This window comes from Phyllostomus hastatus, unplaced genomic scaffold (assembly GCF_019186645.2).
Source record: "Phyllostomus hastatus isolate PE091 unplaced genomic scaffold, TTU_PhHast_1.1 phas_contig_90, whole genome shotgun sequence".
Lineage (NCBI taxonomy): Eukaryota > Metazoa > Chordata > Mammalia > Chiroptera > Phyllostomidae > Phyllostomus > Phyllostomus hastatus.
In genome coordinates this window covers 8,963,357-8,989,761 of record NW_025333984.1, presented here as the reverse complement: position 1 = coordinate 8,989,761, position 26,405 = coordinate 8,963,357, and the positions used below count along the sequence as shown (strand labels likewise).

Below are 26,405 nucleotides of genomic sequence, written 5' to 3'. Positions count from 1 at the left end.
AACTAATATAATATTGTATGTCTACTGTAATTGAAAAATAAAAAAATGATTTAAGAAGAAAAAGAAAAAGAGAAAAATTAAATTAAAAAATTGGAAGGGCTAAAAGTGCATAGACACGCCACATACTGAAAGGAGATATTTTCAATTTATATAACTGACAAAGGATCAGTATCTGGAATAAATAAAGAATTCCTACAAATCAATTAGGAAAACAAAGTCTTGTTCATTGTAGTAAAAGAAAATTAGTTAATTTCAATGTCTATCAGAAGAGGAAATGGATAGGTAAACTGTGGTTTATTCAAGCAATGGAATACTCCACAGCAACAAAGTGTCTAGATTTGTCTGTATCAACATGAACAAATCTGAAAAATAGTGCTGCTTGAAAAAATATCAATTTACAAAACATGCACAGTACTTCTGCAAATTTTAGGGGCAAAGTAATTTTACAAAGTTTCAGTGACAGGTACTCATATAAGTAAAATTATGCAAACATACTGAAAGGATACAAACCAAATCCAATTTCAGAAGAGTGGTTAACTCTGGAAAGAAAAGGAGCGGGCAGAGTTTTACATAGGTCTTTAACATTAAATGTGGCAAGATGTTAAAAGAGGATTAATATTGGTTGTGGGCAGATAAATATTTTATTTTCTGCAGTTTTTTGGCATATCAAAAATACTTCATCCAGAAAACAAAATCAGCATTTGTGTATGTTTCTCAGCATGCGTTTACAGAAGACTGGGGACAGAAAATGGAGTGCCTCAGTGTACGGCAGTGAGGGAGAGTGGCTAATTAGACAGAAGTGACATCATCAGGTCTATTCATCCAATGAAAATGTTTACCAGCTAGGCATAAAAGGGCACTAAATTCAGAACAGGGAACTTAGTGAAACCTTGTCTTTACAGTGTTTTTATTCTAAGTGAAGAGCTTCAATGGTCATTTTAGGCATGGGCCAAAAAAAAAAACAACCCCCAAAACATGTCCTTTTAAGTCAACTAATCCACGTCCTTCAGATGCAATCAGCCTCAATCCATTCTGTCAAGTGATTGGACCTTATCTCTTTGGTACATCAGAAGTGAAGGAGGTCCTGCTGTTTTTAGTTCTGCTTATAGTAAATCTTGATGGCTTCACAGCTGAGTGACAGGAGTGGATAGAGTATAGGATTGGAGCCTTGGGAATTCAGTCTGTGGCAATGACTTCTTATAAGGTGGACATGTGGCTTGACCTCTCTGGACCTCTGTTTTTCCATCTTTCAAATGAAGACAATAATATCGACCACTACACGCTATTTTAAAATATACTTCTTTTCCTGTATGTCCACCATCAGATAAATGCCAGGTGCTATACAATAACCTTATGATAATAATGTCATTGAAACTTAAGGTATGAGATTGCCTTACAGAAAAAAAGCCACTTCCATCAATTCTTTTAGTATTCTCATCTACTAAACTCTCTTGGGATAGCCTCAAAACTATCTGCTTCATTTCGAACATTTTGAGAGCAAAATACGATTATAAAGTATTTATTAAATTTCCAGAGTAAGTATCACCCAACTCTGAGCATTAACTATTCATTTTCAATGAGACTTAGTAATAATCATGGCAGAAACATGGAAACCTCTTCAGACATTTATTAAGACTAACTGTTCAAGTGCACATTTGCAGATGAATGTGCAAGAGATAACAAAGAGGGGTTTGAACTCCACACAAGGCTGCCAGTGGACATGGCACATCTCTGAAATGCCTTATAATGAAAAAGCTGTTGACCTCTTCTCCTTAGGTTAGTCAGATCATGCTTAAAGAATGTGTGATAATCAGTAGCCAACTGCCTACTTGACCACCTCAAGTGAAGCTCTAGGTGCTCAATACTAATGAAATTTGCTTTTTAAAAAAGCTTGAAAAGATACCTGGAGATACACACACACATTAATTTTATGTTACCCAGGCATTAATATGTTACAGCTGAATTTATATGCCATTTTACTTGTAAATTTCAGTGCCGTTTCTTTAAACAGAACAGTAATGAAGTTAGATTATGATTTGCTATGTTTATTTCAAGGTGATTAAAACAGGGACATAGTCACCATGAATAGGATATGTCTATGCCTAAAACTACTTCTAGAGGGTTTGTACCTGAGGGTTCAGAAGAGTACAACCTTTCCATGTAACTAGGTACTTTTGGTAAAATGACAAGACAACAAAAACTTGTCAGATAACAGCTGTCTCTAAATATTACCCTCACTTGGGTGGAGAAAGTATTTTTCCCCATGCTTTTCTACCTCAGTGGAAGAAAGCACACACTTTTGTCCTTTTGGTTAAAGAAAGAAAAGGAAAACGGGAGCAAAGAGATAAGCTATGGAATTGAAACCAAAACTAAGGCCAGCTACAATATCTAGGGGGCTTGCATTCTGTAAATGAAAGCAAGGACTCCTGCAAAGGCAAAAAGACTTGCTCAGTATGCAACATGTGTTCCCCATTATTAGGAAAGAGCGGACAAAATTCAGTCTCGGAGTACCAATCTTGTACAATTGCTTCTGCAGCAACCCTGCTAACCTGGGGCTTCTCAAAAGCTCTGCATGTGTAACATAGGTTGTGACCCGTCTTGGCTAACAGGTGAGTTATCTGGCTGCCTCTTTCTGAGAATGATCAAAAAAAGAGAGAGAGAAATTCACTTGGGGATGATTCAACAGATAAGGAATCAACATGCCACCTGTGGTCAGACCTACTATGTCTTTATCAACTCATATGCTCTAAAACCACCATCCACTTACTGAACAGGAAGATCTGTGCTGCCAGCAGCATCTTGATGGAAACAGAGGCCCTGCTGGGGATGATATAAACTCCCAAAGGTCTGTAAACAAAGTTGCCGGGACATACCAAGAACATGCCGAGTGATTTTGTCTCTTATGCATAATTACCCTCAGCTGTCTTATTTGTGGTCTGTTTTCCAACAGCAAAGTATATTTACCACTGAACAGCTGTCCTACAGAAAGTCAATTTGGTTCCTTAGAAATATTCTAAAATTTGCAGCGTTTAATCTCACACTTGTGGTGTTATCCAAGCTGGGTTTGGACAAAAGTGACATAGGTGTTTACATTCATTCCCCCTTAGTTTTCCCTATCTCTTCTGATAGTTCTTCATCACCCCTTGATATTTCTAAACTATCAGTCTACTGCCCAGAATTCCACATTACCATGACCCAATGCCTCATGTACCTTCTGATGCAAAGTTTGTGCTTCATAAATATTTGGAAATCAATTCATGAATGAATCAAAACCCCAAGGCCTATGAGAATTCCCCAGGTTCTGCAGAATGACAGGAAGAATGGGATAAGCTCATGGGTTTGAAATGATTAAGGTTGATATGCGAACATCACCCATTCTTTATTGTCAAGTAGTAGATTCCTTTGTTGATGCTCTATTTTGTTTTTGTATTTGAAATCAGTCTTTATTTCATTGTTTTGAAAACTTTCTTATCATAAATTGAAGTCACAGATTTTTTGTTATGAGTCTACTTGGGGTTTACAGAACATAATATGTAACAGAAAGAACTTCAGAACTACTGAAAACAACAACAAAAATCTGTCAGCAAACGATGTTAAACTAGATCCGATGGACTATGCTGAGTTTGTTCAATCCAATCCTGTGCTTTGTGTTCTGTCTCTTGTCCTCCAGATAAACTAGTACCCCCATCAACTTCCAGCTCTTGTTCCAGAAAAAAAATGTCAGTGAAAAATGTCTTTGGGAAAATTCAGGGCAGCCATTATTCTTGGACCTTACACAGTCATCACGAAATCTCCAGTGACATAGTTGATTCTAGCTGTTGTTTTTAAATTATTTTATTGTTGTTCAATTACAGTTGTCTGCATTAATTGTTAAAAAAAACTGAGTTGGAAATTGAGACAGCTACACTGTCTTAGTCAGCTCGGGCTCTGTAACAAAATACCATAGAAGGGGTGTCTTAAACTTGAGGAATTTATTTTCTCACAGTTCTGGAAGTAGGAAATCTGAGATAAAGGTATCAGCATGGCTGAGTTCCAGTGAGTGACTCTTTGTGACTCATGGATAACCACCTTCTAACTGCATCCTCACATGACAGAGAGGGAGAGCAAGCTCTCTGGTGTCTCATCTTACAGCGGCACTGATACCATTATGACAATCCTGCTCTCATGGCCTCATCTAAACCTAATTACCTCCCAAAGCCCCACCCCCAAATACCATTCACATGGGGGTAAGAGCTTTAACATAGGAATTTTGGGATACACAATTCAGTCCAGAGCCCACTGGTCTCATTTTAAGGCTAATGCTGACTTCTAATCTGAAGGTCAGAATACAAGGAAATTATGTTCCTGCAAAAGGATACCAAATAGTTTTTTTTTCCATTGAGTTCACCAAATTACATAGAATTCCTTGACACTATCAGTGCCAGTCATTCAATTCAGGTTCCACTGGATCAAATGATGCTGCTGCCTGCATAGTCCCACCTCTTCTTTCAAACCTCAGGTTCTTTTACCAAACCTGAATGTACCTTTAATAATGGAAGCTTCAAATGCTGTCATTTAAGATGTTGGTATTGCCTTGGTCAAATGTAAGCAGTAACAAGACATAATCAGGTACTAGATACAGTCACACCTTGGTACTCATCAGCTTCAGAACTCATCAAACCCTGTACTCTTCACATTTTGATGAAAAAAACTGTTTCAGCACTTAGCACTTGCTAGAACTTGCATGAGTTATGATGTCACTCTGTAAGATCAAGTGCTTCATCATTCATTGTATTTGGTACTCTTCGGTTTTGGCACTTGTCATGAGTTTCGGAATGAATTAATGATGAGTACTGAGGTTTCACTCTTCCTACTGGCATACTAGGCATAACAGAATTAGAGAGCAAACAGTATTTCTATTGCTTGTAAGAAACAAATAAAATTTGTTCCCCTTATACATTATTTCACTCTCAAAATGAGATAGGGTTTTTATCCAAAATTCATTATCTTCCACTTTTGTAGATCTATGTCAAGTTCATAAATTCCCTGAGCATCTTTGTCCAGCATTCTATTCATCTGCAACCCTTTCTTCTTACTGCTATTTGCAACACCTTCAGTACTTGGGAGTCTAATGAATGTGCTGTTTGTCACATCATTGAGAGCCTAGGAGTGTATCAACCACAGCCAATTCCCATTGCCTCTCCACTCCTCTCACCCACATCACAACCTCCCCATCTCAGAACTCTGCTCCTCGCTTCACCACTCCTCTTTAGTGGTTCTTTAGTTAATTTGAACAGTGTAGGAACCTTGAGTGGGAAGCTAAGCAATTTATTTTTCACATATTTCATAAAACCCTGCAGCGGTCTACTGGAGGAAAATCAGATATTGTTAACATTTTTCATTCAGCAAAAATTGGTTTTGTTTTAAAGAAGGGTGCAGAGTTGGCTCTGCTTCTTCTTTATAAAGCCACACACATCATGATGCAGATCTCAGCAGGGCTTTCCAACCTCCTCAGCAACCTCAACCTCCTCAGCTCTTGGTGCTTATAGCTCCCTTTACTGAGGTACCTACTTGCCTTAGTGTGTTTTCATTTTGTGTTCTTGTTTAACTTCCTTGAGGTTTCAGTTTTCCATTCCTGTCCTCCTGGGATGCCAGAAGAATGCAACAAACAAATGCACCAGTGATTCATTACCGTTAGCAGCCAGAGTGGAATCAAGAACTTTATCAACTTCCCGGCTTCCTGGTTCTGTTCACAGGGGAGCCACATTAGGCACAAATGGCTTTCCTTACCTTCCTCTCAATATGCAGTTTACGTAACAGACTATCTTTCTCTAGTTCAGTGCTCTCTGGAATTTTTACTTAGACGTAGGCAAAGCCTCTCCTCTACTGCTGTATCCAGAGTTCATGGCACTGAATCTTCACGCCAAGTAGGAGGCAATTTTCAAGGATATATAAATAGAAATACTTTACTATTTACAGCACACAAACTACTGTAAAATTGTATTCCAGGTTATCATTTCTGGTGTATCTAATTACTAAGTTCTGTTTGAATTGAGAATCTATTGCCAGGCAAATGGACACATCCTGACCCGGCTTACTCTCAAGTTCTTGTAAATGCATGCACTACAGTCTATAGGCCTACATTGGATCATTAAGAGAAAGTTTCCCTCCTGTAATATTCCGTTTGGTGCTCCCAGCAGCAGTCTCTCAGTCTTGATGGACTGTGTGGTTGAATGGGGTGACAGTGGTGGAGGGAAGGGGTGATCATTCTGTACTACGTTTTGAGTGCTTCCAGTAAAAGACTGTATATGCTCCAATAGCTAATGATAGCTAAGACTTTTAACCACAGCCCCTTCCACAGAACTAATATTTCATGTTGAAAAATTACATGTCACCATCTGTGGAACTTTGGTAAACATGAACAAAAATATGTTTGTTTACCTGGTCCTTGAAAACAATCTGCATTTGACATTGTATTTTTAGGAAAGCATCTACAATTGGCTCAATGCAGACAGTGTTTCCTTTAATATATTTATATTGCATTCTCTCTGCTTAGCACTCTCAAATTCCCAATGTTTCTAAAAGTGAGGTACATGGACCACCTGCATCAGACCCACCTATATAGTTAGTTAAAAGTGTAGATCATGCCCTGACTGGTGCAGCTCAGTTGGCTGGGTGTCACCCTGCAAGGTGAAGGTTCACCAGTTCAATTCCCAGTCAGGGCACATGCCTGGGTTTGGGTTCGGGATCCAGTCAAGGCATGTGCAGTGGGGGGAGGGGGCAGCCAATCAATGTTTCTCTCTCACATTAATGTTTCTCTCCCTCCCTTTCCCTCTCTCTAAAAATGGATAAGCCCTGGCTGGTGTAGCTCAGTGGATTGAGCGCGGGCTGTGAACCAAAGTGTCACAGGTTTGATTTCCAGTCAGGGGACATGCCTGGGTTGCAGGCCATGACCCCCGGCAGCCACACATTGATGTTTCTCTCTCTCTCTATCTCCCTCCCGTCCTTCTCTAAAAATAAATAAATAAATTCTAAAGAAATGGATAAATATCAATAAAATCTTTAAAAAATAAAACAAAATTTAAAAAACCCTGCAGATTCATGAACCCATCACAACCCATGTAATACAGGATCTCTCTGGGGCTATGGTCTGGAAATTTGCATGTATCATAAACACTCCCGGTGACTAGTAGGCCCATTGCAGCTGAAGAACCACTGAATCCTTGGAGGGGAGAGTGAGAGCATTAAAAATAAAACAAACACCTCTTTTCTTTTTTTCTGGTGCTCTGACCAGGAATAAAACAGGCAACATTTTGCTTTGGGGAATGATGCCCAACCCATTGAACCACACCAGCCAGTGCTTAATGTCTTTAATTATTTTAAAAATTAAAATTACATTGTGTCTTATTTAAAAAAATAAAATTCTAAATCTTATGCTTTAAAAAAACAGTGACAAGGTGGGGACATTACAGAGGGGAGTCGGGTATGTACAGTAGGGCCAGGGGAAGCATCCTGGAGAAAGTGGCATCTATATTTAGATGAAGAGGATGCATAGGAATCTGGTAGGATGGGAAGGAGATGGGTGAGTGGATGGGGGAGGCGAGAGGGGAGAGGAATATTGCAGACACAGAACAAAAACAGAGGTTTAGAAGTTTTGCACAAATAAGCACTGGGCCAGAATGTAGCCTTCAAAGAAATATAATTAGTTCATTCAGACCGAAAGGAAAGGTTAATACAGAATTTCAGGCCTTGTGACAATTGTATAAATACTTTTTTCTTCTTGGGTGGAGTTGGGTAGTTGGAGGGAGGTTAGAATGATATGTGCCCCAAATTGTATGAGTTGTAAGCCTTGCCCATGAGATAGTGCAATGAAAAAAGAAACCTTTAGTACTTTTGTCCTGCTAGGAAATTGCTGACCTGATTCTTTTGATTGGGAAGAAAAACGACATCAGTTGGTGTCAAGCAGCAGGCGGTGACCACTGTTTCTTTAAAGACAAAATATGAAACACTGCAAATGTATTTTCCAATAAACTTGACTTTCTGAGCTGAACCACCAAAAAAGTGCCATACAATAAAAACATAAGGAACGAGGATATTTCCAGTTGTCCATTAAATATAATCCAAGTGAAGTGATTCACCATAGCTCAGGTGCAGGCTTCCCGTCAATACAATTTACAAGGGTGAGGCTTCCAAAGTTACACTTCCATCTGACGGTAATTTCCTTTTTTATTTTGTTTTGTTTTGTTTTAAGTTGACCACCATTTTCAATCACAGTAATCAGTTCATCACTTGGATGAAGGTGACTCAGCAGTCCTCCTTTATCTAATTCCTGAGGTGGCCTCAGATTATCTTTCACAAGCAAAGTCTTCAATGATAACAGGAAAAGCAAATTAATTCAAAGATGAGGGTTTATCAAATGCCATCTTCTGGGGGCTACATTTTTATTAAGCATGAATCAAATAATCTTTTGAAATGAGGGGTTTGGTTATCCAGAATCATCTTCTGCCCCAAGCATGGCTAATTCAACAATTTTAATATGTCTTTCATGATGAGTTTTATGAACAAAAGCAGTCATCAATTTGCCAGCCAAATAGGTCATCTTAATATTTTAGGACATTTGTATTTTCTAAAGGAATTAACATTTTCATCAAATTAATCAAAAGGAATGACATGAACTTAGCATGGTAAATGTTGAAATAATTGTTTTCCAGCTAAATCATGCTAATCCTAGCAATAATCTCTCTTAAACCAGCATTTCCTAATGTGTGGAACTGTTAGTAAGTGTTTTAAGAAAAAAGAGTTTTCAATACAAATAAATCTGGAGAACTTTGTGTTAGACCCATCAAGACAGGCTTCTTCATTTTAGGACTTCTCAGAGCCTTGCATACACTAATATGCATCATTGACTACCAGGAGCTGGATATGACAATGACACACAGCATATCCTAAACACATTGCCTGTTTTTCTTTCATGGTGCATAGTATTGTACAAAACTACAGGTTCCCTATAACATATTTCAGGAAATTAGAATTTATTTGAAATAGTCATTTATTTCTCAACTTAAGAAATAGTATAAATCTTATTTAACTATTTCTTTAAAAATTGTGTGTGTATAAAATATCTTCAAATTTTTCAAAACATTATTTACTAATGCTGTCCTATAATCAGCAACTTCCAGCACTGGCAGTGTAGTACATCTATAAGTGTGTCTATAACTTCTGTATTGGACATGTAATTCAGGGTGATTAAGCCAATTGGACTAAGCCAAGATTACAACTTTACATGATCGACCCACAAATTGTAGACATAATTAATTGAAAGAGTGTGTGTACAAAACTGAAAGCATGGAGAAAGAAGGCTTATTTGCTTGTTGCATTCCTCCTATATATTTTCATTCAAAACAGGAAAACTAAATGGGAGTAGTTATCAGAATGTAGCTGTCAGAAGTTAAATAAAATTGAGTATTTCTGCAGCATTCATAATTACTTTCAGAAGCCTGAATAAGAAATGCAGGTCTCAACACACCACAATAGTCTGGAATGAGCCTTGAGGTTCTGAATAGGCTTTGTGGTCAGCAAATTGAAAAATGTCCATGAAGCTCTAGCAATACCATCCTCCGATATATCTCTTGGCATTACTACATATATTATATCAAGGCAATTGCATTTCTTTTCTGAGGGGTACACATTGTGACACTTTTACATGATAGCTCTCAGCAGGCTTTTTAGTACTCTGATAGATAACCTAGTTTACAGAACTATTTCACTAGTTTTAAGAGGTCTCTAATAATGTTATCATAGGTGATTTGGAAATGGCTTTGAAGAAGGACTCTTAGAGCTGTTGAGTTAATAACATGCATTACCAACATTCCATGACATTTTTTATGCTCCTAAAATGTTCACTCTCTGAATGAGCCAATCTCATTCTCCATCCCTCCTTGTACATGCAGGTATGTGAACATAATGTGGGCTGAATTAGAATGAGTACTCTAATTTTATACATCACAAGAGATAGCATCTCTTGATATAATACAGCCTTAAAAGTCATTTTCAAAAACTATTAGTGTTCCTAAATCTTCTGTGGCCAGCCAAATGAGCACGTCCCCTGCCCATAGTTTCATGCTTTCCCACTCTTATTCATTCCCATGCTCACCAACTTCTATTGCTCCCCTTATCAAGTTGCTAAAAGTAATACATCACTTGCTTTGAAAAAGACTGTTCTGTGAAAAAGAATGGGCATTCTCCCACAGACACTGTTGGGAGGACTGTAAACGTACGTAGTCTATTTGGAGGACGTTTTAGCAGTAAATAAACACCAGATATCTCTCATTTGTTTTCCTCTCGAACTATTACACTCGTATAACCTTTAACTCATCGATTCTACTTCTAAGGAATCTATTCATCTCTATTCATGCAGGACAATTCCACAGGTGCACAAATATGTATGTACATGAAATCCATCGTAGTGTTATTCATAAAAGTAAAATATTAGAAACCACCCAATTGCCCATACATATAGAGGAACATCAAGCAGCAGAGGCAGATCTATATACACTGTCCTAGAAATACGTCCAATGGACATTGTTCAGAAAGGCAAAAGGCAAGTCATAGAACAGGACGTATAGCATGATCCCTAAATTTAGGTTTCAGAAACATTAGAGGATACCTACCACACTATTACCATTGAGTATCTCTAGATAGGGAAATGAGTTGGGACAGGTTGTGGGGGGAATACTGAACTTCTCAGAATGATACTTTTGTATGGTTTGTCTCATTTTTACAGTAAGCATATAATGTGTTATTTGTATAACAAATATTAAACAAAATTCAACTGCAATGATTTCCAAAATATTGATATGAGATTCAAAAGTCATACCCTCAGGAAAAACAAATGAGAAGCATTTGATACTACTTCTCATCAGGCAGATTAAGGTATCATTAAGGGATACTGCATTATTTCTCATAGTTTTGGGGACAGTGAATTATCCATTATTTCTTTGAGTACTGTGGTCCACACACCCTAGATTGTACTGTGTGATCATGCCCTTATATAATCTGTTTTCTTTGAGCATGTGTGTTAGAAGCATGACCTGTGACTTGCTTCTAACTAAGAAACTATGGCAAAAGTGATGGGCTATTATTACCCTGATTACATTTATACATATAATACACCTTTTCCTCGCACTCCTTTTACTTATATATATAAGACTCCTTTGTCTCCTCTTCCTCTCCTTCTGATGCTAACTTCAGCAAAGACTGCCATGAGTGTGAGTGGACCTGTGATGGTGGCCATGTGGCAAGACCTGGAGAGTTGCTGATAGTTGAGGGTGACTCCCAAATGACAACCAGCAAGAAAATGGGAAACTCAGCCCTACAACTGCAGGAACTGAATTCTGCCAACAGCCACAGGAGCTCGAAAGAGGATTCTCAGATAAAACCTCAGTCCCAACTAACATTGTGATTCAGCCTGGTGAGACCCTGAGCAGAGAATCCAGTTGGGTGTTCCCAGGCTTGTGATCATAGCAACTGTGAGATAATAAATGTATGCTGTTTTAAGTTCTTAGGTTTGTGGTCATTTGTTACACAGCAATAGAAAACAAATACAGGCAGTGAAAGACAAATACCATATGATCTCACCTATAAGTGGAACCTAATCAACAAAACAAACAAGCAAGCAAAATAGAACCAGAGACATTGAAATCAAGAACAAACTGACAGTAACCAGAGGGGAGGTGGGAGGGGATAATGCTGAGGGAGAAGGGTTGTCAAGGAACAAGTATAAAGGACACACAGACAAAGCCAAAGGGGGTAGGATCAAGGGTGGGAGGTGGGATGGCTGGGATGGGGGAGAGTGGTGGTGGGGGGGAATGGGGACAACTGCACTTGAACAACAGTAAAAAATGAGAGAAATATGAAAAAAGAAAATGAATACAATTACCGTGTTCTTCAATCTGACTGATACCATACTAACCAGTAGAAGACAAGAGAGTACAATTAATCAGTTATTTTGTCTACCAACATCCTCCTGCTGAACCACTCACACATGCATACACTTAAATGTTCCAAATCTCTTTCTGTATGTTATGCACTGTACTATGCATTTACATTCCTTATCTTACAAAATCCTCACATTAGTCCTGTGATTAGGATGCTGTGGCTTTAAGACATTACCAAATTGGCCTAAAGTGGCATAGCTGGTAGGTAGCTAAGCATTTAACAGGACATAAAACAAAAAACAAAAAACAAGAAATCAACAAATGATCCAGAATTTACACACTTACTTTTCATAAAATAATTTAAAAAATCAATGATTAAGAGAAATTGGTAGTCTGGCAATCCACCCACAGGTAGTAGATCTAATGTTACCTCTCCTCCCCCAACCCTGTGACATTTTCTAGCACTTGTCTGTAGTGATTTCAGATAAGAACTCAGTGAGAGTTGTTAAGAGTAGAACCTGGCTACAATGTGGCTCATTATCACACAGCTTCAGATATTCAGCCATTCATCGAATTTCCTCTTTGAGTTACACCAAATACAGTCGCTGATAACCCATGTCAGGGGTAGTTGTGTTCCTTAGTATTAGGAGATCTATGAGTTTTAAGTTTAGAAGGGCTTCCTTTTATTAAAGGAAGTAAACCGTACAAAACTAAAAAGCCAGAAGCACAGGGCTGCGAACTACAATATGACACAATCAATGTAATCATCAATGGGCAGGTTGAGATAAACATCATACTGACAGGATATGTGGCTGAAGAAGGCCAGAGAAAGAATGACTCAATTTTATTCTTCCCATGGGCAAAGGCAGAAGGAGTGTCATCATGAACAAATTAAAGTTCTACCATGAAGCATTTGTACAGTGTACCATGCCAGGAAGCAAAGGGCACATCACTAATCTCAACAGATAATAATTAGAAACAACAGTACAGAAATAAGCAGGAATACCAGGACGAAAGGACGTTATGAAATAACACGATCAATTGTGATGCCTCTCTTAGAATGTGCATTTTGACTGATTTTATAGGTTGTGGTTTTCTCACCCCAGGCATCTGAAATTGGCATTCAAACACTGGAAGAGCCAAGTTTAATTAACTTAGACTTCTGAATAAAGAGACAACTAGAGAGCAAGAGGGACGTCCAACAATAGGACTACAATTTGTGGTTCGAACTGCAAAACCATAGGCACTGCTGCTTTTATTGCCTCTTCATCTTATCAGCTGAAAATTGTTGTCACAGCGAAAATATGATCTTGGTGATCCACATTTTATCCCATTTATGACCTCTTTTCTTTTGCTTTCCCTTCAGAATCAGTGCAATGCATAATTTGGCCCTTGAGATCACAGACTGAGGTCAAAATGAACTGAGCAGACTCCAGGAAGACTGCTTTGAGTAACACAATATAATGTAGGAGGATAATCAGATAGATGCTCTGAGGACTTCAGAAAACTTCTGGTTTAAAACTGGCCATTTTGGGATGCAAATGGGTAGAAAAGAACAGATGACAGATCAAAATCTGTCTCATATCTAAGCGGCATGCATGTGCCTATGCCCATACACATACAACACAACAGTAAATTCAGGCAACCCACAAGCAAGTTCAGATATCCCTGTCCCAATATACATCTCACTACTCTTCTACCTGACCTTTTTGTTCCAGTTGAATTTCCTCATATTGGCTCAGACCATAATACTTGAGTGGAATGCTGGGTCCTTGCCTCTTGATTGATCCAAACCCCATTCAGCCTTCAAATCCCACTTACTCTATGCCATCCTCCCTGAGCATCCAACCCAATCCTCCTTGCTTCCATTTTTCTATCCCTAGTCTATTTCCCTCCTATGATGATCATCATATCAGAGCTTACACTATGCAATCGTTTAAGTATATGTTCTATCTCCTCAGGTAGGCTATCTTGATTACTTGAGAGTGGGGAGCTCACAGAGACAAACATCTGAACAAATGTCTAAAACACAATGCAACCATGGTTTTAAAATACAATGTTGTAAGGTCACAGAGGAAGGTGACTTGTCTGGGAGACTAGGAGACGATTTACAGAAGACCTGGTGTATAAACTGGCTATTCAATAGTGCTTACAAGTTTGCTAGACGTAGGGCAAAGAAATTGATAGTCCAGGTTAAAAACACTGTATGTATAGATTCATGAAAAAGCTTGGTGTACTTGAAGGAAAACTGAGTAAATGAATACCTCTGTAGAGTTTCAGAGGTTAGACAGGCAGGTTGAGGCGAGGTTATCTCATAATGTAAGGGACAGTCACTAAATGTTTCAGTATGGGCAGACTAGCATGGGAAGATTTGCATGGACAAAGTTATTTCTGGTGATAGTGTAAAAGCTGGATCAGATAACTGCAGACATGAAAGTAGAAAAGCCCGTTAGGGAATTGTTGTACCACATGTGAAAAATTATGAGGGTTTAAACTAAGGCAGAGGTGTTAGACATGAAAAAGGGGGGACATTTTAGAAATGGAATTGGAAAGTAGAACTGTAAGAATCTGGAGCAGATTGAAAATATGGGAGAAGAAGGAGCCTAGAATAAATTTAAAATGCACATACCTTGAGAGACTGGACAGACGTTCATGCCATTAATTAAAACAAGGCATTCTTAAAGAAGGGAAGCTAATGAATTGGCATTGGCTGCACTGAATCTGAAGAACATGTGGGCCATCCTATAGATGCCCATTAGGAGACAGAAACAGTTGTGTAGGGAAAAGGTGACTAGCGTGTAGACTAGGAAGCCACTGGCAGTGATTAGAATCATGGGCATGGGTATTTGTCAGAAAAAGAGCATAAAAAGGAAATGAAAATGTCCAAGGACAGACATCTGAAGAACACTGATAATTTTAAAGGGCAGAATGGTGAAGAGACATCAGTGAAGTAGTCTAAAATTTTTGAAGAACCTAGAGAAATCAATCAGTCTCCCCAAGGGAACAACTGGACAACAGTGATAACTTCCACTAACATTCAAGTGGGATGAAAACTAAAGTGAGGACTTGGATAAAACATAGTGCTGATCTTTATGAGTGTACTAAATTCCTGAAAATAGAAGTCAATTTATAGTTTATTTATTCATTTTGTTCAATAAATACTTTGTTCCCACCCTATGCCAAACATAATTATAGTTGATAAGGATACAAAATAAATCTCTACCCTATGGAGTTTATATTCTGGGGGGGGAGCTGATAAATAATTAAAATATTAAGGTATGTTAGATGGCAACAAGGGCTAAAATGAAAATTAAAGCAAAGAAGAAGGTAGGAATTATATGTGTGGATCAGGTATCTGAATTGTAATTTTAGATAATGTAATTTTGGACAGAGCAGGTCATATTTAAGTAAAGACATGAAAAAAAAATTAAGGGGTAATATGTGACGACTGAGGGCTGAACCATAAAGGAAATACTTACAAGACAATGGAGAAATTAATAATGCAAATGAGAGAGAACTAAAGGCTTATGTCACCCCAGAAGAGGTGAGGAGTATGCAGGATTGAAAGCAAAAAAAAATGAGTGTTGACATTGAAAAGGGGAAAGGCACCCTGGCTGGTGTGGCTCAGTGGTCTGAGCACTGGATGGCAAACCAAAGGGTCACAGGTTCAACTCCCAGTTAGGGCACATGCCTGTGTTGCAGGCCAGGTCCCCAGTAGGGGGCGTGCAAGAGGCAAGCACACACTGATGTTTCTTTTCCTCTATTTCTCCCTCCCTTTCCCTCTGTCTAAAAATAAATAAATAAAATCTTTTGAAAAAATAAAAGGGGAGAGGCTATTTCTGACTGTAAATATGTTGGTAAGACCAAGTATAAATACAGGTATGTTGAAGGTGGGGTGATATGAAGTTGATGTAATTTATGACTAATGGCATCTATTTTGTCTATGAGGTAGTAAGCAACATCTTCTGCTCTGTGTGAGGGTGTGGGTGAAGTAAGTGGTTCAAAGAGGGTGGTGTTAGAGCATTAAGAGTGGGGTACTTTGAAAGGGAGCTGGCTTTGGGACAAAATTAAAGGAACAGGGGTGGTCTTAAAGGCTTGGCTAAGATTGGCTATTATGAATTTGCAGTGACAGCAGTCTATCAGGAATACAACATTCTTTGGAAATAATTAGAATAATAGTGGATAGAAGAAAGAGGACACTGAATAAAAATGATCCAAAGTTTAGGATTGGCAAGATGGTGCGACACAAGGGTATCAATGAGTTCATGGTATAAAATGTGTTAGGATTAGTAAGAAATAAAGCATGAAGAGGTCTAAACAATAAATATATAGCTGGGAAGTTCTGAGGACCTAACAGTTCTTCTTTTTTAGATTTTATTTATTTATTTTTAGAAAGGAAGGGAAGGAGAAAGAGGGAGAGAAATATTAATGTGTGGTTGCTTCTCACACGTCCCTTATTGCCAACCTGGCCCACAACCCATGCATGTGCCCTGACTGGGAATTGAACCAGTGACCCTTTGCTTCACAGTCCTGGACTCAATCCACTGAGCCACACAAGCCAGGGCAGGACCTAACAGTTCTTGATGATACCAGAGGTGATTTAGTGAGAGGGAAGGAGTGGAAGTGACTTGCTTAAGTAGAGTGGAGGCAATGATCATTGGCTTAAAGGTCAAGAAAGCATGAAGCTAGGCTTTCAGATGAGTTATCTGTCAAGAAAGAAGTGCAGCACTGAGCAGTGTGGCTCAGTTGTTTGGGTGTCATCCTACAAAGCTAAGGGTGTCTGGTTTTCTTCCAGTCAGGGCACATGCCTGGGCTGTAGGTTCAGTCCACAATCAAGAAGCATATGAGAGACAATTGTCCTCAATGTTTCTCTCTCATATTGACGTTTCTCTCCTACTTTCTCTCTCTGCTTCCCCTCTCTCTAAAAACTACATCTAAAAAAAGGCAGATCATTTTCAGGTATACATGTATTTTTTTCTATCAAAAACCAAGATTTAGCAGTCCCAACAAAAAATAACAGGGAACATAAATCTAGTACATATAGTTCATGGCCCCAAAACATTAAAATGCCAATTATAGAAAAAAACTTACTACTGCAGAACAACAGAAGATACGTTCTGTAAATACTATTTGGATAAAGAATCTCACAATCTAAAGACATATTTCAACTGAACAGATATTCTAAACTGTTGTTACACAAAATAGTGGATGACACATATAAGTTTAAATAATGACTTTCAAAGTAATAATATATGTTAACTCTGGACAAGTAGGATAATCTTATTCAATAAAAGATAACAAGTCCAGCTATACTGCATTAAACTCTGTCTGTACAATAATAGAAAAATGTAAAATTGAATTGGGTTAAAAATAATTGTTTTTGCAACTGGACATGTACAGAATATTTTACACTGAATATGAAGACTGAATATTAGCCAACATCCCTAAAGAAAAAAAGCATTAATTCAGGTTTCCTTTATAGTCTTGTAACCTATATCAATTTCATTCTTGTTATTTTGAAATGTTCTGGCTTAATCAAAGTCATTACTGCCCCCAAATAATTGAAAGTGTATTTGCTATGTGAGAGGTCTGTGAGACTTGCATATATTTTACATTTGACAACTGGTATCCAACTTTTCCTGTATTTATGTCACAGACCTTAACTGAAGTCAGGATATACATTAAATATATTTATCTATTACCTTTCTCTATTTTCTGACCCGATTTGGGCATCATCTGAATTTAGAATACACACACACACACACACACACACACACACACACACACACCATTTTTTCTAGCAATTATTGGGCATGACTTAAATGCAGTGCTTTGTGTGAAATCCTCCACCCACAGAAATACCGCTGTACAAAAAATGACTAAAATTGAATGTTTTATGGAGCTGTTATGAACCATGCTGGAAGTATAGATTTTAAAAAGGACAGAGTAAGTAAAATGAGGAACATGTGACAAGCTGGAGAATTCTAATATTGATGCTGTCTTCCTTTCTGGATTCATTCACCCCTTCCACGTGTGTGGTTACCTCTCAATTTTAATTTTGCAATAAAAATTCATTCTCTAACATATCAGGATGACAGATGAAAAGGAGAAAGTTTCTGCCCTTCCCTCTAATCCAGATTGTGTTACAGTGGTACCTCAGTACTTGTTAATTCATTTCAGAACTCATGATGAGTGCCAAAACCAACGAGTACTGAACAATGAAGCATTTTCTCTTGCGGGGTGGTGCTGTGACTCATACAAGTTCTAGCAAGTGTGATGAGTCCCAAGCAAGTGCTGAGTACTGAAACATTTTTTTCTCATCAAAATATGACGAGTACAGGGTCTGACAAGTTTTGAAGCCAATGAGTAGTGAGGTATCACTATATCTGTTAATCTTACATTTTAAATTCTTGGAATGACAATCACAAATACAGCAGGGAAAAGAAGGCTCTTGGGGAAGAGTGGTGGTGGCATAAAGGCAAGGGGAATAAAAAATTTGTACATAGGATGTAAGGAGGTACTTTGCAGGGAATTTTCCCAGCTTATATTGTTTGGGGAAAGGTGTGGGAGTAGGCAAAGATTAAAATCAGCAATAAAGACATCATAGGAAGAGAATAAGAGTGTCCTATTGAGGAATGATGAAGGGGTATATTATGTAAGGTGGTGGGACTTGTAGCTTTTTCAAAAAACGTTGCTATTTAAAAAATGTTAAAAAAATATATTATCATATTGTATCCTAAAGACATATTTTACTCACTGCCATTTCAATTTTGACTGGCAATTATCTTTCCTTCTAGAACCTAAGGTGTTAAAACCAAATTTAGCAAAGCAGGTCATATGAAAAATGAGTCTGAACATTCTTTCAGGTTACTCTAGTTTCTATAGGGAACATTTTGCTTATGCTTCCTTTGGACTTGTCACTCCAGAGGAACCTTATCACCTTAAGGCATCCTTTAAAATACAGATGGGAAGGCCCATAAAGAGTTGGTCATGGTAACAACTTTGAATGGTAAATATTAGACTTCTGATACAAATAAATATTATGAGGGATAACAGGAAAGTTCATTCCCAAGAGAAGGGGATCATATACACAGTACAGTTACTCTAGGTGTTCCCAACATGATAAATAATGCCAAAATTTATTCTTTTGCTTCTCAAGGTCAGTAGATTGAGAACAGAGCTGTCAGCATGGGGGCTTTGTATTACCCAACAGTATTTGATGGGTATCAGACAGTAAAAGATAAAATCATTCTTAAGCCATCACCTCAGAAAGATAAGACAGGATCTGGATAGTGTTCTGAAACTTCAGGGTCAGGGTCAGGGTAGAAACTTCAGGTGAGTTGTAGATCAATGTATCGGGTAATAAAAGGCACATTTAAAGCAACTGAAACATGACAAGGTAGGGTAAGAGAAAATAAGGTAGAATATAATATGGTAGGGTAGGGTCAGGTATGGTTGGGTAGAGTTGGGTAGAGCTGGGTAAGATAGGGTACGGTACACTAGAATAGAATAGGACAGGGTATCATAGTGCATTGTCTGTACTGTTTTGTGAAACTTGTTTAATGTATATACACACATGAGTTTACTGTGTTACAATAGAAAATTGAGTTCTAATTTTGGATCACTGCCCCTGCAAAGTTTGAAAGTTCCTGTTTTAGGAGCTACCTCTACATCGCACAGAGACTAGACAAAAGCTTTACTCATGACAACAGATATGACAGAAGATTATTTTTATCTTAGGGAAAAAACACATTTACCTCATACACAGGAGAACAAATAATTCTCAACTGGAAAAATGATGTATAGATGTATATAAATCTTGAAGAGGACAAAAAAGTCAGCAAATAGAACAATGCAACCATAAAAGAAAAAAAAAAGAAAAAACTCCCTGTGAAACAGAACAACAAAAGAAGAAACAACCCAAATATCCATCACCTGGTGAATGGATGTACAAAATGCACTATATCGTACAGTGGACTATTATTTGGCAACTAAAAGAAATTAAATGTTAATGCGTGTTACACCACGGAAAAATCTTGAAATCATACTAAGTGAAAGAAGCTCAACACAATGCCACATATTATATGAATCCATTTGTATAAAGTGTCCAGAATATGCAAATATATAAAGACAACAAATAGATTAATAGTTTCTTAGGGTTGGGAGATACAGGGCTGGGGTGGATGGTGATAGCTAAAGGGTAGGGGGTTTCTTTTTGAAGTGATGAAAATTTCTAAAATTAACTGTGGTTATGGCTGCATATAATTGTGACTATACTGAAAAGCACTGAGTTTTATGTATGGGGTGTCAACTATGTCTCAATGAAACTGTCTTAAAAACAGACAAGCACATTTCTCTAGGGAGGATATACACAGGGTCCAGAGATGCTCAGCATCACTAGCCATCAGAGAGATGCAAATTAAAACCACAATGAGATGCCACTTCACACTGGTCAGAATGGCCATCATAAACAAATCAACAAACAACAAGTGCTGGAGAGGATGTGGAGAAACAGGAACCTTCGTACACTGTTGGTGGGAATGCAGACTGGTACAACCACTATGGAAAACAGTATGTAATTTCCTCAAAAAACTAAAAATGTAACTATCTTTTGACCCAACAATACCACTGTTGGGATTATTCCTGAAACACCAATTAAAAATAATCTATGTACCCTAATGTTCATAGCAGCACAATTTGCAATAACCAAGTGCTGGAAGCAACCTAAATGCCCATCAGTGAATGAGTGGATCAAAAAACTGTGGTCCATTTACACAATGGAATACTATGCAGCAGAAAGAAAGAAGGAACTCCTACCCTTCGGGAAATCATGGATGGATCTGGAGAGCATTATACTAAGTGAAATAAGCCAGGCAGTAAAAGACGAATACCATATGATCTCACCTGTAAGTGGAACCTAACCAACAAAACAAAGAAGCGAACAAAATATAACCAGAGACATGGAAGTAAAGAACAATCTGACAGTAACTAGAGGGGAGGTGGGAGGGGATAATGGGGGGGGAAGGGTGAAGGGTTTATAGGAACAACTATAAAGGACACATGGACAAAACCAAGGGGGTGTAGGATCTAGGGTGGGAGGCAGGGATGGGTGGGGCAGGGTGTGTGGTGGGGGGAAAATGAAGACAACTGTACTTGAACAACAATGAATAATATAAAATAAAAGGTGTTTAAAGAATTATTTTCCGAGGGGAAATGTATTTTAATCTTCAGTTGTGCATTCACAGCTCTGTTGCAATGGGCAGAGAATTGTCCATTCTGCTGGTTTGGTCTGTCTATAGGAAGTTGCATTGTGATATGTGAAAACAGTAATTTTGTTTTTCAAACTAAACATTCAGGGATCTATTCAGTTTTCCTCATTACCAATTTTTGTAAATAGTTCATAAATACAGCCTCTTATTATGAGATCTTTTAGTTTCTCTGGTATTTATATATAGCTATTCCCTCAAATGTGGTATATATTTATTCCTTTAAATATGGTATAATACTCTAGGTTCATAGTAGTACATCCTTGCTTCATTGTAAATCATAACTTCTATCTTAAGATAACATTTTTTCCCATTTAATGTGTGTTTACTTTGGATTCTTTGTCTGACGTTGACATTGCTCATCTGTTTTTGTTAGTTTTCATTTACCTTGTATAGCATGGTTTATCCCACATTTTTATAATTAAATTTATTGGGGTGATTGTTGATGAAACTATACAAATTTCAAGTGTACAATTCTATGATATATCATCTGTAAATTGCATTGTGTGCTCACCACTGAGTCAACATGACTACACTTTCATTTTTGTTTCAAGAGCTATATCTTGGAAACAATACATGTGAACTTTTTTTCTATTAACATAAAAGTCCTTGTCTTTTAGTAGATTAATGTATTCTACTTACATTTATTTTAATAATTGCATTTTATTTGTCTTTTTATGTTTTTTCTTAAAATGTCTTATTCTCTCTCTCTCTCTCTCTCTCTCTCTCTCTCTCTCTCTCACACACACACACACACACACACACACCCCAAGAGAATTCTCCCAGAAACAAGAAGTTTGAAAGCAATCTAAATATGGAGCACAGATCAGGAAAAATAACCCACCAAGCCAAACTGGTGGTGAGACACTGCTTTTGCTAGTCAGTAATTTTCAACCTTCTTTTTGTAAAACTGTACCTTAAATTTTGAAAACTCCCTCTATCCAACTCTCATATTTGGAGGCAGGTTGACCTCATTCGCACCTCCACAGGTGGGCCTTTCATGGGTCTAAATAATCAGCAAATCTCACTCTTTTGGCCATGGTGAATGGGCAAATGACTATCCAAAAGGGTATGAGATGCACTTACACATTTTCTAGAGTTTTGGGGAAAAAGGAAGGTTTTCTCTCCTCAGTGGAAGAGTTTCTGCCATCACTATATAGCGTGACAATGTAGCTAACAACAAGGGAGTAGACCTGAGCCAAGAGACAGGTACAAATTGGATATTGGTGACATAAATCAAGCCCTGAACAAGCCATACATGAAGACAAGTATATACCTGGAACCATCCACCCCCTCCTAGTCCAAATTGAACTGGGTACTCTGTTGCTCTCAAAATAAAGGATATTAGTTGATACGCACACTCATGTATGTGCATGCACATGCACACTCATACAAGAAAAATTTTAAAGAAAAACAAGATGCTAATTGTGAGGAGAATGAAACTTGCTGAAAACCAGAGGAGAAAGCACAATTTATTTGAAAAGAATATCCACTTTGCTATAGTAGCCTTAAAGAACTATCACTTTATTAATTCAGCTCAAGTGCAAAATTACCACCAACTAGTAATCATCGCATAAAGAACTATTGCAGAAATGTATCAAAAATTAACTCAGCAAAGTAAGAAGTACCACTCTCAGTTTCCAATCAGCTCAATATGGAAACAAGTGGGGAATCAGGAAAAAGAAAAACCAAACATGGACTTAAGGGCATGGCTTATATAATGTGTTTATGTTAGTAGCAGTTCATTAAAAATATGTATTTACAGAATAGGCAGGTATGACAGTTATTGTCTGATTTGAAGAGCCATCAATAAGGGTCCTTTTGACTAACAAACACATTACCAACTACACTTACTGCATGAAATCAATAAATAGCTATTTATGTGCATGTCAACATTACACAAAGCATTAGAATAAGTACTGAAGGATTGTCAAAGAAGTACACAACATTCTTCTTGTTCTCAAGGAGCTTATAGACTAGATAGGAAAATATTACACGCATACACATGCATATATAAAGAAAAATGACAGACAGTATAGGTACTGTGGAGTTGAGAAAACAATTAGAGATAGTGCAAAATAGGACTACTGCAGGAGTTAAGAAAAAGGGGTCAGCCCTGGTTGGTATAGCTCAGTAGATTGAGTGCCGGCCTGCAAACAGAATGCTTGCTGGTTCCCTTCCCAGTCAGGGCACATGCCTGGGTGGCTCCCCAGTGGTGGCCATGTTAAGAGGCAACCACACACTGACATTTCTCTCCCTCTTTCTCTTCCCTTCTCCTCTGTCCGAACATAAATAAAATCTTAAAAAAAAAGAAAAAGAGGTCAATGTGGACTGGAATACATAGCAAGCAGACTTCTGATGACCCTATATGTGAGACACACTTTGAAAAGTGGGTAGGACATGGCTAAATATAGGGAAAAAATCGAGCCTATTCTCAAGAGAACAACTTAAGTAAAGTCAAGAAGAGGCAGAACTGACTCTAACAGAATTTGCACACTAGAGAAATTAAACTGGGGAGATAAACAGAAGTCAGATTATGAATTATTTTAAATGTCAGAAGGAAAGTTTAGACTTATAAGATAAATTAGGAAGTAAAAGAAGACTTTAGAATATAGAAATGATGTGATAAAAGCTGAAACAACATAGTTTAGTATAGAATAGGCCATGGGATGGGTGAGGTGGGAAATGTGTGTTGGGGAAACACAGTATGATGTTATTAGGGTCATTCAAACACAAAGTGACGAAGGCCTGAACTAGGTTGGTGGCTGTTGAGAGAAGATGGGCTGGATATGGCTGGAATTTCAAAAGCATAATGCATAAAAGTTAGTAGCAGTAAGGGATGGAGTTTTAGGGTCCAAGACCTGGAAAATAGGGATAACAGCAGGACATTGTGCAGAGCTCAAACCAAGGTGTAAACTTTGGCTGCATTCTCATCTGGAGCTCAGGGTCCTTGTCTAACGTTATTCCCTGTGGCTGTAGTTCTGAGGTCCCCCATTTTACTGCTCTCTATTGGCCAAGTACCACTCTCAGCAACTACAGATGACTCTCAGGCTTCTACCCATGGTTTCATCCATTTCATCAACAGAGAACCTTCTTCACACAGAGTCCTTTTAACCCTTCAGGTCTCTCTGACTTTCTCTTCTGCCATCAGCTACTCTATGATTTGAAAGAACACATGCAACTAGGTTAAGGCACATCTGGGCAATCTCCCAATCATAAAATCAACTGATTAGTAACCTTAATTGCATCCACAAAATTGTTTTTGCCATGTAACCCAACATGACCTGGGAGTAACAAGAAGGAGTGGAATCACAGGGGCCATGTAAGAATGCTGCTTACCAGAAATTTGGTACATTTTGTAATACAGTCTGAGAATTTCTTTCTTGTGGTAGATGACTGTATTAATTAGGATTAAGTTCAGTTCTAAGTGACAGAAATTTGTTTCTAAAACCAAAAACGTTTATTTCACTCTCATGTAAATACATGGATAGGTAATTCAGAGTTGGTATGGCATCTTCACAGTCATTAAATCATTGGTGACTCAGGTTCCTTCCATTTTATTGCTCTGCCATCCTCAAAACAAAGTCTCCATCAGTGGCCCAAAATGACTGAAATAGTGCCATTCATAATATACGTGTTCCAATTAGAGGAAGGGAGAAAAGAGGAGAAGTGGCAAATACAAAACTTCATATTGCCCCAAAGGTTTCTTAAACTCATCTTTGAATGAGCTTAGTTCTTTCTAGATCAGCTATTAGTAGTAGGCTCATAGAGGGGACAAGCCATGCAGAGTTCCTAATAGGAATTCTCCTGGTTCAGAATGAAGTTCCCTTGGATGTGGTGTGAGCATGGGTGCATGCATGTATGAGAGAAAAAGAGCAAGTGAGCACTGTTTGAGCTTCCATCTCCATTCAATTAATATTGGAAACTGTAGGATACTAACAATCAAATCTGTTTCCTCCATCATTTCTCAGAATGATTGCTGCAAACATGGGGCATGTATGCATTTCCTTGTTCAGGCTTTAACTCCCTTGTCTACCAAATCACCAATTCAATCCCCTGCTTCATCTAACCTACAATTATGTGTATTATTTATCTCAGATACTGCATTCTTTATTTCTGGGTGGTCCTTTTATGGTTTCTATGTCTTTTTTTCATGTTGTTGAGCATCCTTATAATCATGACTTCAAATACTATATATGATAAATTGCTTGCCTCCATTTCATTTGCCTCTTCTTCTGGAGAATTCTCTTGTTCTTTCATTTGGGCCCTGTTTCTTTGTCTTTCCATTTTGGCTGCCTCTTTGTGCTTGTCTCTATGTGTTAGGTAGATCTGCAAAGACTCTGGTGTAGGCAGCGTTTATCAGATGCTGTCCGTGACTGGACCTAGGCAACAGTCTATAGAACCTCTTCCCATTTTTCTAAATAAAGAACTGATGGTTTATTCCATAGCATGATATGATTACTTTGGGAGAAGCATGCTCTGATTTGTCTGAAACTATTATTTCTAGGCATATTCCTATGCTCTTTGATCATTAGGGCACTTAGCAACATTTATCCATTCATTGTGGTTCAGAAAGAAAGTTATTCTGTTTTTCATTCACTTTGTTATATTTTGGTGATTTTAGAAGAAAGAAAGGGAAAGATAAACTTCACTCTGCCATTCTAAAAATGTAAGTCACTTCTAGATTTTCCTTATGCCAAAAACTCTTTCTTCTCTGCACAGGTGACAAGTAACTACTCAACCTTATAAGACTTAGCTCAATTGTCACATACTCATGAAGCTTTAATCAACTTACTCAAGATAACTTAGGCACTCTTTCCTTTACATTCTCATTGTATGTTGGACATCATTATAATATAATACATATTATACTGAATTGTAATTGTTTGCACATTTGTCTTTCTAGCCATCTGAGATTTCTAGGGCACATGCTGTGATTTATTGGTCTTTTAATTTCCGCCGCTTGCTTTACAATTACTATGTGTTTAATAAATAGTGTTGAATTAGTGAATGAATTCCAATCCATGATCAGTAATGCCCTAAGAGTTGTCTTTCTAAAGCACAAATCTTATCACATTGACAAATGAATTGGTGGATCAACATATTCATGAGAAAAATAACCACACTCTTTAGCATGGCATATTACACTCTTGCCAATAGCCCCAAATAACTTTTAAATATCATCTTTTACCTGTCTCTTAATATGCTATCACTTAGTCAGTTT

At 37.8% G+C, this 26,405-nt stretch overlaps 1 protein-coding gene and 1 non-coding gene across 2 annotated transcripts in view; one reads left to right on the top strand and one right to left on the bottom strand.

Moving 5' to 3' along the window:
• The window catches only part of TENM1 (teneurin transmembrane protein 1), a 703,022-nt gene that overhangs the window by 482,455 nt on the left and 194,162 nt on the right, over positions 1-26,405 (bottom strand). The gene's annotated exons all lie outside the window — the stretch shown is intronic.
• On the top strand, positions 3,575-3,652 carry LOC123827860. Its single transcript, XR_006787360.1, has one exon. It is a non-coding gene; the product is annotated as a small nucleolar RNA SNORD69 (small nucleolar RNA).